At 44.1% G+C, this 15,295-nt stretch overlaps 2 protein-coding genes across 10 annotated transcripts in view; one reads left to right on the forward strand and one right to left on the reverse strand.

Annotated features, from left to right (window-relative positions):
• MYO6 (myosin VI) overlaps positions 1 to 15,295 on the forward strand; it is a 770,453-nt gene that overhangs the window by 474,699 nt on the left and 280,459 nt on the right. The gene's annotated exons all lie outside the window — the stretch shown is intronic.
• FILIP1 (filamin A interacting protein 1) overlaps positions 1 to 15,295 on the reverse strand; it is a 103,868-nt gene that overhangs the window by 20,415 nt on the left and 68,158 nt on the right. The window contains exon 1 of one of the 9 annotated variants that reach the window (XM_048935662.1): positions 4,589 to 4,607. The exons of 6 other annotated variants lie outside the window; for them this stretch is intronic. The gene's annotated coding sequence lies outside the window, so the exon portion shown is untranslated. 2 more of the 9 variants (XM_048935661.1, XM_048935664.1) reach the window with 2 other exon arrangements.

Consider the following 15,295-nt stretch of genomic DNA (forward strand, 5'->3'; position numbering starts at 1 on the left):
TCTGAATTGCCAGGCTGTTCATAGGGGATGTGTGCAATTTTACCTAGCAGTACAGGTAGCCAGGATGCTATGCAGAGTGCAAAGCAAGTCAATTCCCAACAGTTACCTGTGAGCCTATAGGGCTGAGAAAGCCCATCCCTGGAAAACAAAAGAAATACCTGTTTGTTAATCTGAGACAAAGAAATGCCAGGGATGAAGCTGAGCAACACATGAAGAAAGCACATCAGCACTGTCACCATGCTGTGCCTATCAGGAGGCTCAGAAGTGTGGAATAACTGGATCTGCAGTGTGGGAAAAGCAAAAATAAACTATCATAGCTGTGACAATACAACCTGGTAACGTAGCTTACACGTGCATATTGAACAGGGTAGGAAGCACCATGGAGTATTTTATGTGCCTCAGCTTTTAGAGGGTGGAACCAGACTGCACAGGGTCTGAGAAGAGAGCTTTCACAGAAGCCTGATGCTTGATGGCACTTTTCCACATCCAGAAAAACTGCTTCTTTAAGGGATGGATGGGGCACATCTACATCTGCACAGGTGCCAAATGAATCAACAGAATCTGTGCATTTTCAGTGTTATTTCTAGCCACTAAAAATAATGCTGAGTTGAAGCTTGCTCCTGCTTTTCTGTCTCCTGTCTAACTCTTATACCTCAGCAGCTAAACCAGAATTTCAGCAGGACTGCAAAGTGGTATTGCCTCATCCTGACCCTCACAAACGGTTTGTTATCGGGCTTCTCATCTCACTGCTGCTGCTGTTTGCTAAGTGACATCGGCCTGCGTGGGCTCTGCTAAAGGCTGAGAGCACTGCAGAGACTCACAGCACGCGTCCTTAATGTGTCATCTAGAGCATTAACTGCATTCCAGGTTGTCAGGAGGTTGAAAGCACCTGCATTTAGAGTCAAAACAAGCAAAAAGGAAAAGGGAGGGGGGAGGGGGAGGAACTCACAACACAACACTTTAGTAATGAAATGTGAGCTAGTGACAACAATGACAAGACAATAGTTAGGCACTCTGAGCCCAGTGCCTGCATTTGCTGTCTTGGTTTGCTTATCTTTTTTTAGAGATGAACATAACTATTTGGATAAAGTTATATAATCTACAGCCATCAGTATCAGTCTCATGGGCTGAGCATCCAGCCCACAGTGGGGGTGAAGGCAGATTTGCTTAGTGCTTTATGACAGCAGATCTTAACTGCTGCTTGTCAGTGGAAAGCACTGATGATATCAGCACAGCACTTTCCTTTTCCCACAAGTTTCTCAACTCTTTACCAGGGTAGATAATGGCAGGACAAGGGGCAATGGTTTTAAATTGAAGGAGGGAAGATTTAGGTTGGATGTCAGGGGGAAATTCTTTACTCTGAGAGTGGTGAGGTGCTGGAACAGGCTGCCCAGAGAGGTTGTGGATGCCCCGTCCCTGGAGGTATTCAAGGCCAGATTAGATGGGGTCCTGGGCGGCCTGGTCTAGTATTAAATGGGGAGGTTGGTGGCCCTGCATGTGGCAGGGGGGTTGGAGCTTTATGATCCTTGAGGTCCCCTCCCACACAGGCCATCCTGTGATTTTGTGATTCTGTGATTCCCTACCTATTATATCAAAGCATACAGTTCAAGTCATATGTTGAATGCAAGACCTTCTGCTGCCGTGAGGGTCCAGGTGCTCTTCCCTCTCCTTCCTTTCTTTTGCTGTCAGCAGAAGGAAAGCTGGTGGGAGTGCTGCAGTGGGGTTAAGGACATGGAGACATCTGTAGATCAGTCAGCTTGAAGAACAGGAAGACACAGTAGTGAGGAGAGAGCAGCTAGAGACTTGGCTTTAACCTTCATGAGCAGTGTGCTAGAAACTGCCAGCAAGGGTGAAGAGGTGTGTGGAAAGGTACCAGCCCTCCCTGTCCCCCTTCCTGAGGGTTTGAGGCTGAAGGGCCTTTTTGCTTCCCCTTCCCTCCTAGAAGCTTCAAATGGGCTGGGATACCAACAGCTGCTGAACACTCCAGAGAACTGGCCCTGCTACTGTTGTTGAGCTTATGTGCCTAAGTTCTGTCCTACCAGTCCTGAATGACTTGCTCAGGCTGGGGCTGATCACTCTGTCAGGTCTAGAAGGCATTTTTTCCATAAAGGAAACCTGGCCAAAACCATACAGTTTCCCCCCTCTGCTACATGCTTGCTGCCAGCAAGTCTGGCTATTATGTCAGTGTGTTTGTAAGAGACAGTACTGGATTACAGTGCAGACTTGGTTTGTAACACCAGCACATCGGCTGTGCTGGGGAGGTGCCCAACATCTCTTCTATGGTTACAGACTTAATTTAACCACATGCATTGTTTTTCCTGCTTTACTTCAGTGTATGTCAAATTCATTCACTGAGGCGCACAGGAGGAACCCCACAGTATCATCTTCACAGCATCTGTCCTAAGACTAGAATGAGACTTCACCATGAACTACAGCTTACAGGTGGAGAATGATGCCGTGGTGGCTCATAAAGACAATAACTTCATACAAGAAGAGCTTTGGTGGGTTTTACTGAATTTTAGATGGGACTTAGTTTATCTGTAAACAGTAAAAGATGTGGGAGCCGCAAGAGCTGAACCAAAATCGAGAATTAGGTGTTGTCTACATTTGCAAAAGAAATTACAAGCAGTGATTAAGTAAGCACTGTCTTGCTTTCTAATATACTTCATGAAAACATTTGAAATACAACAAACTTAGGAAACTGGGAAGTGCTGCCTAGTGCTGGCTGTTAAGAGCCCTCCTTATCTGGATGAGGAGCTACAAGATATGGTTTAGTGGCTTGAAGTAGCAAGGGTAATGAGAGGATGGTTGGACTAGATGATCTTGTAGGCTCTTTCCAACCTTACGATTCTATGATTCTTCAAGGTGGCACACAGTATTTTAAGAAAATATAATGAAGTTTCAAGTTACTTAGAGTAAGATGCTCAATGATTTCCAAAAACTGTGCATGACCTGGTACAGGAACATTTAGATCCCACTGTGCAAGAAGGCTGAGGTGAGCTTCCAAGAGATCTCCAGGTATTTAGCGAAGAACCCATGACAGATGTAGAGTGATCCAGAGTGATGTGAAGAACTGTTCTCCTACGATCGAGACAGTGACAGCGGAGTGGGAAGAAGTTGGAAAGCAGGTGAGATCTTTGGGGCACCTTTTAACTGAACTCTTATACAGCCCCACGGTCCACAGAAATCCAGCACAAAACCACATCAGAGATACTACTCCTATAGTACCCTCTTCTACCATTACAACTCCCACACATTTCTTCTGATGAGATGCCATGACTTCCACCCTGCTTTGTGGGCTGTTGAGACGGTAAGAGAAGCAGCCTGATGAGGGTGGGATGGGCTGGCTGGCAGCTGGTGGGGGCAGCTACCCATTACCTGAGACAGTCTGCAGTCACTCACTGTCCTGGGTGAGACCTGGGAGGCCTTCCCTCATACCCACTTCATGCCCACCTTATACTCACCTCATGCCCACCTCAGACCCACCCTATAGCCACTTCACACCCAACTTCATGCCCTTCTCTTATCCATCTCATGCCCACTTCATACCCAGTGGCAGAGAGAAGATGGGTGACATCAGGTCCTAGGGCAGGGAAAGTCATTTGTTTTGCTTTCTCCTTCCTATCCACCAAAACTTAAAGCCAGCTAGCAAAGAAACATGTGCTTGAATTGCTGTGGAACTTGCTACGGAACTTCTCAAGCTGTTTGATCGTTTATCTGACATCAGAATCTATCAACGCTGAAAACAAATAAAACTTGTAAAAACAACAGTTGTATATCCGGTGAACCTAAGGAGAAATTTTTGTCGCTATCCTCCATGCAAAATTAAAGTGCAAAAAAAAATCACACGCTCTTCACTGCTGAATGAACTTCTGAGATGTGACTGTATCAAAGCATATCAAAAGCAAATCAACACTCTTGCTGCTTCAGAACTACAATGACAGTTCCCAAATGATACCACGGGAAACATTTTCTCCATCTAAGAGTATGCACAGCTTGTCTTACATTGTAATTTCTTCTCCTCTTTGCCAATTTCTAGCGCTGACGTTGTACAAACGGAAATTTTTCCACCTCCCCGACATCCCCACCCTGCTCCAAATCAAGCCATCCACACTGACGCCCGCCTTGCTCAACCTGCGGCTCTCGGAGCCCGAAAGTTCCCGGTGCACCTGCGGGATGCATCCCCACCTCGGCACGGTCCCTGCAGCTCTCCCGGCCCGGCCCGGCCCGGCCCCCGCTCCCCGCTGCTGCCCGCATCCCGCAGGCGGGCGGAGCGCGCAGGTACGAGAGCGCCCGGCACCGCTCACGGTAAACACAGCGACACGACAGCAAAGATAGTAAAAGTAATGGAAAGGAAAAGTATGAAAGGAAAAGTAATAAAAATGAAAAATAACAACAACAACACAAAGGAAAATAAACAACAAAAACGAAAATAATGGGAAATGATGATTAAAAAAAATAGTACGTATTAAAGATAAAACGATACAATAAATCGCAATGATCTTACCTTATAATTAGGCTTTTTTTTTTTTTTTTTTTTTTTTTTTTTTTTTTTTTTTTTTTTTTTAAAGCTACCAAAATAAATCACCTGCAGCCACCGGGCAGCCCCCGACGGCGGGACGGAGCCGCGGCTCAGGTCTCCCCGTGTCCCCGCCGCGTCCCCGCCGTGCCGCTCGCGGAGGGCCGCGGCGCCGGCCGGGGCAGAGAAGGGGTGGAGCGGGGAGGCGGCGGCCGTGCCGCGGGGCCGGGGCGGCGGCCGCGGGGCGACGGCGGGAGCAGGGGGGCTGCGAGGGGAGGGGGCCGCCCTGCCCGCCCCCATGGTGGGCTCCGGGCGGGCTGCGGGCGGCACGGCGGCGGGCGTGTGGAGGAGACCGCCTGGGGCCGGGGCAGAGCTCGGGGCCGCCCGTAGCAACGCGGGCCGCGCTCCAGGCCCCCCTGCCAGAAGTCTGTGGGGAGGAGTTCGCAGCCCCGCCGGACGGGCAGGTCGTAGGCGAGCGATGGAAAAGCGCTCATGTGATGTCGGAGGGTGCTACTTGCCCCGAGCTGAGCTACTACGCACAGGAGAGGTTTCTCGATTCAGTCCACGCGTTCCATCGGAACGGGGCTGAGCTGCAGAGCAGGTGATGGAGGCACGGAGGCATGAAGAAGCCCTCTGGGGATTTGGTGCACGTGCATATTTGGTTTGGGAAAATCGTGCATAGCAGCAAGGCCAACCGAGATCGTGTATGAGGTCTGAAAGCACCATTCTGCCTGATCCCTGTGATAAAATGTCTTAAATCGCCCTTTTTGTTCCCAAAGTGACACAAAGGGATTTGGGGATTCCCTCAGTTTTCCTGATAGCTCCATCCATTGGCCACGGTCACCTGTCCAGCCTCAGCAGGAGAACTGGAAACCACTCTGCTCTTCTCACTCCCCTTCTCCTTCTCTTTTATTTTTCACTCTTCCCCTTCTCACTGCTCACCCCCTACTCTTGGGAAGCCTCTGCTACCCCAAACCGCTGAAAGCATATCACATCAAATACAATTATCCACAAAAATGGGCCAGCGTGCATTTACAATCTGGGGAAACTATTCAATTCCTTTCACTACTTTTCCTTAGGACCCTTGCCCTTGTCAGTATGCTGGCTGAGCAGCGTTCATTTGCAAAGCAGGTGCTTGACAATTGATTCTATGCTCACAGTTCGAGGCCCTATTTTCCGCATGCCCATCAGGCTGCTGGGCACAGTTGCACGTTTCTGAGTAGGAAACAGAAACTCCACGGGGTGGGGGCTGGTGGGGACACTGGCTGCAGGGTACTTAGGACATGACAGTTGGGTCCCAGCCCTGTCTGCCTCTGAACCCTGGCACATCCAAGCCCCAGCTCCAACAAGCTGCCAAAAATGGGAGTTACGCTCAGCGTAAAAACGTCATTATCCATGTAAATCAGCTTCGTGTGACTTTACAAGTGCCATGGAGGAAATGTGTCACATGAGCTCAACAGGGGTCAAGTCACATTTTCCAGGGAAACACACATCAGCCTGAATCACGCTCTCCCTTTCCATTCTCCCCTAATTTCATGAACTAAACACTTTCTAGAATGAAGCAACTTTCTAGAATCTCTGCTTCAGAGAAATTGACACCTCCTGCATGCAAAGCTGATGCATCCCAAGGTATTTCTGTCACTTTAGTGTCACAGGAAAGTTTCTGCACAATACCTACATTTGATTATACAATTAGAAATTACCACAACCAACATGCCTCAAGTAGACAAATGTTCTGCTTAATCTACTTACCCTGTCCTTGCATGTTTGCTTTTGCAGACCTACTATCTGTTCTGGTAGAGCTACACATTCTTTAACAAGGGAAAACTACACATACACAATGAAAAACACTAAAATAAATATTCACTATTGAAATAGAACAGTGTGGCATGTAGAGGGATCACAGTTTTTTGACCCTGTAGATCACCTACATAAAAGTCTGTGGCACGAGTTTCAAAATAAGCGGCAGCAGTAGCAGGAGGGCAGCCTCAAGGCAACCTGCTCCCAGAAGCACTGAGCACTCTGCAAGCAGGTTTCAGAGCTAGCTACCTGCTGGCAGAGGATTTGCTCCGCTGCTGTTGCTCCTGGCTCAGACCCAGACCTGGCTGGCTGCAGTCTCTTCACTCCCTGCACAACTGTCACAGTCCCACAGCACCCACTGCTCAGTCCTGGCCTCCTCCTCACCACTCTACTCCATTTCCAGCCCTCACCTCTTCCAAATTCACAGCCTTCATAGATGTCCCTTTCTGTCTGCCCTAGCTCTTCTTTCTTCCATTCCAGGGATGTCAAGAGGATTCTTACTCAATATTTGTATTAGCAGAGGAGCTGTGTATCCATAGCAGCCAGTTTTGTACAGATGTGACTTAAAGATGGGAAAGCCACTGCAGGTTCAGACCATCTTAAAAAATCTGACCACTCACAGCAGCCATTTGACTCCTGTCTGTACCACACACCTCAAGGTGTTATCTTTATCTGTCACCAATTTGGCAGCAAAAAATCAGCAGCCAGAACAATAGTATGCTATAAGATCAGAAGGTGATTGAAGGCACTACTAACATCCTTACTAGGCAACCTAGTAAGGACACATTAAAGGTAATACCCAGAGTATGGCTCAAAGCCTGTTCCAGTCTAAGCCACCATCACCCTGGTGTAAGCAGAGTCACAAGGACACCAATGATGGTGCCAAATTCTAAAACTGACTGATTGAGGTCAGAGTGGGCTCTGGAGATGTCTAATCCAGGCATGGGCTGAGAGCAGGCTCAGTCAGAGCAGCTGGCACACAGCCTGCTCCACTTGAGTCTTAAAGACCTTTGTGGATGGAGACATCAAAGACTCTCTGGGCAATCTGTTTAGGGCCTGACCAGCTTCATGCTGAAAGAGATCTTGATTAGGTCAGATCACAGAGACAAGGTGACGTACACCATACATGTTGCCTCAAGGTAGTCACCACTGACACCTGTGACCATCAGCAGTCCTGAGAAGGCACTTAGGACTGACCACCAGCTTCTCCAGCTTACTCTCTAACTCAGAAATAAAAGCACATGAAATGAGATGCAGACACAGAAGTTGTCTGGATGTGAGCCGACAGTGCAAGACAGTGCAGAGAAAGCAGAGCACAGTAGTGGCATACCTGCAGTCTGCACTAGCTATGTTTGCACCATCACCAGGCCAACCCCTCCTGGTACCCAAGACAACGGCAGCACTTGAGGTACAGAAGACATCTTGTAGGATGTCACAGTGAAGGCCAGCTAGACCTTCAACCTCCACAGCTTTTTTTTTCACTGGGAAGACACTGTCCAAGAACTGCGCTCCCGAATAAAGCAGTAATTGTAACATTGTAGGACCAGATAAGAAAATCACAAAATTAAATGCAGGAGATTGAATAGATAGGAATTCCAAATTCCCGCTCACCCCCGAAAGTCAGAAATTGCACTGTGCATCTGGCTCTCTGCTATAAAGGAGAGTAACTGGGAAGCAAAAGATGGAATTGGTTTAACTATTTAATGATGCGCTAATAGCCTACACATTTCTTTGACACGTTGCGCTCTTTAAAACGCACTGAACTGTGCACAGCAATGGATTCTTCTTGTAGATTGTAGAGGCTTGTAACCAATGATAGCCTTATTATAAAATTTTCTGTAAGTGGGGCTTTGTAATCCTTCCAGGGACTCCCCTATTCTCTGTTGGCTCTTTATCTTCAGTGTAGCAACATATGTAACATTTATGAGGAAGGCAGCCCTTGCAACTCCCTCCAAGTTTTCTAATATGTTGCAAAAAGTCCAAATATTTCTGTTTGTGCAAAACAAAACACCTGGTTTGTGCTTACACACACAGAAAAGTACCCTCTGCAGCTTGCCAGACTGAAATTTTTGTTCATAAAACCCCAAACTGAAAACTCTCCATCACTTTTCACTTATTCATTTTGGTAAGTCAAACTCATCTGGTTAAGTCAAACCTGTCCTCCACTTTCTATTTATGCAGTTGCCTGCTCTGAGCTTAAGAGATACGAGTTCAGTGCCACTTTGATAGAACGTGAAAACTCCAAATATTGACGGAGAGCAGAGGCTGATATTAATTTGCTGCTAAAGATGATACCTTGTGCCTTCTGAACACAAATAAATAATGAAGATAGAGGTAACAAATTCTTGAAACATGACTTTGTGGGAAAAGCCTGAGAAAAAAGATTTCGAGTTGGACTCCGTGCTGTTATATCTCAAGCAATATATTTTATACGGCTTACGTCATGCACACTAAGAACTTAATTTGGTGAGCTACACTGACAACTGGCTTTGTTCACCTTTGTTCTTATTTAAAACAGGTTGTTCCATGCAGCTGTTAAAAAAGCCATGCACGCACACACATGCACACACATTCACACACGGGCTTTTTTATTACTCCCCAGATCTTTCTAAATATGTAATGCTGCTTAGATTTAAAATTCTTTTTCTCTTTGCAGCACAAGAATTGCCCTACGCCAGGATTTGCTGCCTTTTATGGAAGCATGATCCAAAAGTTTAACAAAAGCGATTCTGGCTTTGTTTTTCTTTTGCACATTTTTTGTCTTCTGCTTTTCTACTGTTCATCATATTTGTGTGTATCATCTTGGAATCTGGGAAAGATCAGTATCTCCAGTATTGCACATGTGACTCAGATATTTTACTAAATAAACAGAGTAAAATTAACTACTTTAACTATTGTATGATCATTTGGTGCAAACCAGTTCTGGGAAGACCCAGTGCCTATGTAATACTGTGCCAAACAACATGATTGATACGATGACTTCTGCTTTATTTTTGCTACATCTTTAAATAAGATCTTTTTCCATCTTTACCTCTTCATCATCTTTCTTCCATCTGCTGTCCACCCATCAATCCCTACTGCACTCTACCTTCCCCAACACCTGGTAGTAGTGTCTGGAGTCACTGTGACAGGAGCTTATGCATAGGAGTGTTTACAAGTAAACAAGTGGAGAGGCTTAAAAATCTAGATTTAAGAAGCATAATCGTCCATGTAATTGCATGCATTGTGCTAGCCAGGTTTGGTCTCAGGCTGCACTGTACAGCAGCCAGGTGGCCTGAGAACAAGAGTTTGCTCAAGTGGAGTCAGTAGAAAGGATCTCTCCTTCAGTGCAGGGTCTCAGATTTTCTTACAAATGCAGGCACTGCTTGCAATATTTTGTATTACATTTTGCCACCTTAATCACAGTTTGACACAAGGATAAAGCAATATGCGCTTATAATAACACACAGAAATAAATCATCTCATAAAGATTCCTTTCTGATTTTTAAACATGAGCTCCTGTGAGCTCCATAATCACTGATTTATCAAATAATGAGTCCTCAGTAGAAATTTCAGATGCTGTGCAAGAGAGTAGTTGGCTGCTGCTCTTATGACTTAAACTGAGACTGATAGATTTTAACATCAGCACTGAGCAATCCCAGCTGTCACCACATCTTAATATGCCATGTCCCAACTGTCAGTCTGAAGAGCTATGAAGGTATTTCTGATACCATTCATGTCAGGACCCTCAGCTTTTGCCCTGAACACAAAGGAGAACACACCTGCCCCCCATATCTGTCTCACAACCACAGCTTTATTCATGCTTTTTGCCCCTGTGTTCTGGAGTTACACCATAAATAGGGAGGTAGGGGAGAAGTATAACACAAAATTCCTTAATATATACAAAATTTCTCTAGTGCCACATAGCTAAATCACACAGCTCATGCATTTGTTAGGTTTGCTGCTTGCATCGTGTCTACTGAGAGGCAATTATAGCAGAGAAGGAAAGATGAGAAACCCTACATATAAATCTGATCTAGGGACAAATCTATATTTTGGTCACCCTAATTTGCTTGCTTCCTACCCTTGGAAGATCTGTCATCTTACCTGAGTTCCACATCTCCATTACAGGTTATCTGGGATGCCTGGTAACACATTTTTACCAGACAACAGTATGGGGAGGCGTATTCTGGGAACCAAGGAGACATGAGCTGACCACAGTGCTTGTTTATGGATGGGAGCCATAATGCTTCCACTGGAAGGAAGAGTTGCAAGGGACTGCCTCTAGAACCAGCACTTGCTAGCTGCATTAATGGCCCAGGAAGTGGTACACCTGGTTTTATTCTTTTCTACATTGCTTTCCGTGCTGCTTTAAAGTGTTACTGGATCAGGCAAGCATACTGGTAAGCTTGTGAGTCTGGATGCATAGAACCCATGGGCCTCCCATCACTCTAGACCTACTGGCTGTATGTTCACAGCAATGTTAGAAATCTATGTTCATGATGGCACAGCAGTCCAGTGACAAACAGGGGCAAGATGTTTTCCCTCAACTTCTCCACAGCCCATATGCCCTCCCCAGGACCTTCTTCACACCTCAGGGCAGCTGAATGACACCTGGCAGGGAAGGTGGCATTGCAAGGTAGGAGGTCAATCTCATACAATAAGCCTGGATCATAAGCTGCTGCTCCTCACAGAATCACAGAATTGCAGGGTCAGAAGGGACCTCATGAGATCATCAAGTCCAACCCCTCTGCTAAAGCAGATACCCTACAGTAGGTTGCACAGGCAGGCATCTAGATGGGTCTTGAATATCTCCATAGAAGGAGACTCCACAACCTTTTGGGGCAACCTGTTTCAGCACTCCATCACCCTTATCCTAAAGAAGTTCTTCCACATGTTAGTACAGAACTTCCTATGTTCAAGTGTTAGGCCATTACTCCTTGTGCTATCAGTACACACCTCATAGAAGAGCCTGGCCTCATCCATTTGCCTCCCACCTCCCTTCAGATATTTATAAATATTTATCAGATCCCCCCTCTGTCTTCTTTTCCCCAGGCTGAACAGACATAGGTTACTCAGCCTTTCCTCATACAGAAGATGCTCTAGGCCCTTTATCATCCTGCCTGTACTTGCCTTACAACTTTTTTTCCATCACCTCTGCATCACTCTCTGAATAACTGCACCACTGATGTGTCCTGGTCTCACTGATTGTGTTTATTGACTTTTGACTTCCACTGAGCATCCTTGCTTACAAATTGGTGTTATTTTTCAAAATGCTGCAGTGATGCAAGTACAAATGATGCCTCACATAACAAGAGAGGCAGCGGTTTGGAAAAGCTTACAGCCTCCTTGGCAGAATCAGTAGACAACAGTGACCAAAAAATGATTCAAAATAATTCAAAATACGTATAAAGACATCATTTGTCTATAGAAAATGCGATAAAATAAGATTGTCATAAATGCTTATCATCATAAATAAATGGAGACAGGAGTTATATAAAAACATAAAAGAAATAAATATTGTTGATGATTTATTTTGCTGAAGAGCAAACTCTTATTCAAAAGCCATAATTCCACTGAAGAAATCGTAGTATGTAATATATTCACATATATATAATATTACATATTTCTAACTGTATACTTTTGTGGGTATGTGCAGACACGCACAACATTTTTAGAGTTCTTACTCGGAGTCTCATTTAACCCACTGATCAAGAGGAGCTCTACTGACTTCAAAGGAATTGCACCACTCCCAGCTTTGTGCTCATGGCATCCAGACACAGGTCGGTGCTTTTATGGATTAGTTACTTTCTAAGAGCCAGAGAAGCTGGATGGAGAGAGCTCAGTGTGCTAATGATGGGCACAACGCAATAGTGCCTGCCAGCAACAGCAAGTTGTTCCATTGGGCTGTCAGGTGAGGACATGAGCCAGTCACACCAGGACATGGGTGTCTCTACTGAAGGATTAACACAAAGCATGAGCTCTGCAACAACTGTAAGCAGTAGCACTTTATTCCTCCTTCCACCAGAAAGGACAGTGTTCTGACCCTCTATTTTTGGAAACCAGGGTTGTATTCCATTCAATCATTTGCAAAATGAAAAAATGTTGAAAGCTATGCATCATTCTAAAATGAATTAAGTCACCAGGAAAAGCCTGATATTGAAATGATGAAAAAGAATACTTCTATCCATTTCTAATTCCTCTGAAAATAAACATTCTAAATGGAACTGTAAAGGAACTTTCATCTGTGATATACATACTTGTCATCAAGAGACACTTTTTCACCTATGACATAATTGCTATCATCACAGAAGCACTGCTGTCACTCTGCCATAGTTTAGCTTCATTTTCTGCTAATTTCTTTGTCTCTTCTCATTAAGGCATTTCATATGTAGCTACGTTACTATCAATTGTTCCTTAGCATAAGCAACTAGATAATAGAACTGTGTGAATAATTGATTTTTCAATTCCATAGCTGAACCAAAAATTCAATAAGTAATTATCAAAGAAAAAGAAGGGAAAAAAAGCTTTATTTTTCTCTCTAATTCGAGTGAAAAAAATGTTTCATGTGGATTTCAGTGAAACATCTGTTCATCTTGAATGAGATTTTTCCTTCCATCTCTGTCATTTTAAGAAAAGCAGCAGACTAAGAGAAAATTGGCACCACTCACCAAACCAACAAGTGAGATGTCTTCCCTATCCAGGAAATGCAGAGCCCTGACTCTGTAACTTCCTGTGTCTGGGAAATGTGAATGCCCAGGCACTGACCTGCCAGGACATTCTCACCCTTTGTATGGAAAGAACTCAAAAGTATGTAAGTGATTTGTAAAAGGTTACCTGGGAAGAGTGGGAACACATTTCCTTAGGAGACCAGAGGAGGCAGTGTGACTGGGATGGCATCCTCCAAGAGCTGAGTTCAGATTCCATCAGGGTTTGGATCCCCCAGTCCAAGTGAGCTGCACAATTACAGCATCATTTGATATGCTCTTTGAATAGTCACCAGATTTTCTTTGGCACTGTTTGTAACAATCTTCTTATAACTAAAAGGGCCTTTGTAAAATAATTTTTTAAAAAATAGTCTGAACACAAACCATGGCAATACAGTATTATAATCATAGGTGCTTTATAAATATGAGCTGAATTATACTTTTTGTGTTTTACATTCCTTTTTCCTTACATTTGCTTTGGAAATTTCACAGGAAAGTCTAGTTTGGATTTTTGCATCTCCTTGTTTGTTTTTTTTTCAATTCTGCATTAAGATTTTTCTTCGCATAAGCCTTAAAAGGAAATGAAATTGAAATGGTGCAAGTATAAAACTAATTACTGCTAGCCTTCACTGTTGTTGCTGTGCCTATAATCTACCAGCCATTATTTGTCAGTGTTTTCCAGAGGTCTTAAATAACGTTATTGCCTCGTGGTACTTGGCACTTAAACTCATAAGTAGAAAGGACTTCTGCCAAAAATCTCTTATGGCTGACTTACATAGATATGAGAACACAACAGGAGCTATGCTGCGTCAGACTGGGCCTGTTCATTCCCAGTATTGTGTCTTTAATTATGGCTGGGGAGATGAGACCACAGAAAGGAGTAAGGCAGGGTCCTGCCTGTGGCTTCAGCTCACCCTAGCAGCCCCAACTTCCTCCCAGGTAACTGGGATTAATTCAAAGTCATGGAGCCTCATTCAAAGCCTCTGTTGATTATCTCCACTGTTCAGAATCCACACTTCTGTGTGAAAGGAGGACTAATATGGCATGAAGAGGTAAAATCACTTGTTCAGGTATCCAACAGCAGTACTATCATTAAGATTTCAGTTTTAATTAAGCCTCTTTTTGATCTTATGAACTCCTCAGGTGAGACCTTGAGTCAGTTTCTGTTTCCATTAATGATCTCTGTCAGTAGCCCTGTCAATTATGCCAAACTCACAGAGATTCGCTTGAATCCATTTCTCTCCTAGTTCTCTTCTTTCTACCTCCTCTTCACCACTGCTCTTGGTTATGTTCTACTATTTCAGCAAAATTCTCACAACTGCAAGGAAAAGGTACTTGAGACCCTGCCTTTGAATGACAAAAAAAGATGTAAAAAGCATTGCATCTGTTTAGGGATAGGAAAGCTCCTGTATAGGCCTACCGAGTAAGAACAGCCTGCAAAATCAGGTGTAAAATTAAGGTACTTCATGCAAATTAATGGAAGTTATTTAACTGTGAGCAAGCCTTGAATGTCTGTAGGACATTAATTTACATTGTATGACATATTCTTTGCTAGTCATTCTGCATATCTCCGAGCAGATAAACTTCCATTTAAACACAAAGCAAATGTTCAACATGTTCAAGCCCAAATACCATTCTAGCATATATTTATACTTGTAAATAAGTGGTATCTGTATAAAAAGTTTTAAATTTCAGTGAAACTTAGCATGTCCACTGAAATCTGTTTCTAATATCTCTGAATGAGGAAGCAATTTTCCTAACATGACCCTAATTCAGATTTTGTTTTCTTTGCCTAAAAAAATAACAACCTAAAAAGATGGCCTCAATGGAGCTGTGAGCTGATATTTATTTCAGCAGTATAACTCTGAAAAATGCCAAAGGCCCCTTAAATGTTGAAATTGTTACCTATTGCACCCTGGACAGTGTTCGGGTCTATGAACAGATTTTGAGTGAAGTAATTTCCCCCCTCCCCCCTGTCTGACCCTGAGAGCATTTGAATCGATGCTTTTAGCAAGCAAACTTGCTAGCAATAATGAACTACATATAGTTTTGTATAATAATTCTCTCTCAAGGGCTGTGAAGCCGGTGCCTACTTAGTAATAATTTTGGAAGAATAGCTGAAACAACACATAATGCTTTTTTATATAATTCCAGAAGTGACTGAAAGACTGGACAGTTTTGAGGACTATCCAAGTGTGAAGAGATGGATTTGGACTACTCCCAGCTCATGGCAAGCCTTGCATTGTGTAAGACTCAAAATACTTTCCCATTGTTTCTTCACAGTTGAATG

This window comes from Lagopus muta, chromosome 2 (assembly GCF_023343835.1).
Source record: "Lagopus muta isolate bLagMut1 chromosome 2, bLagMut1 primary, whole genome shotgun sequence".
Taxonomy (NCBI): Eukaryota; Metazoa; Chordata; class Aves; order Galliformes; family Phasianidae; genus Lagopus; species Lagopus muta.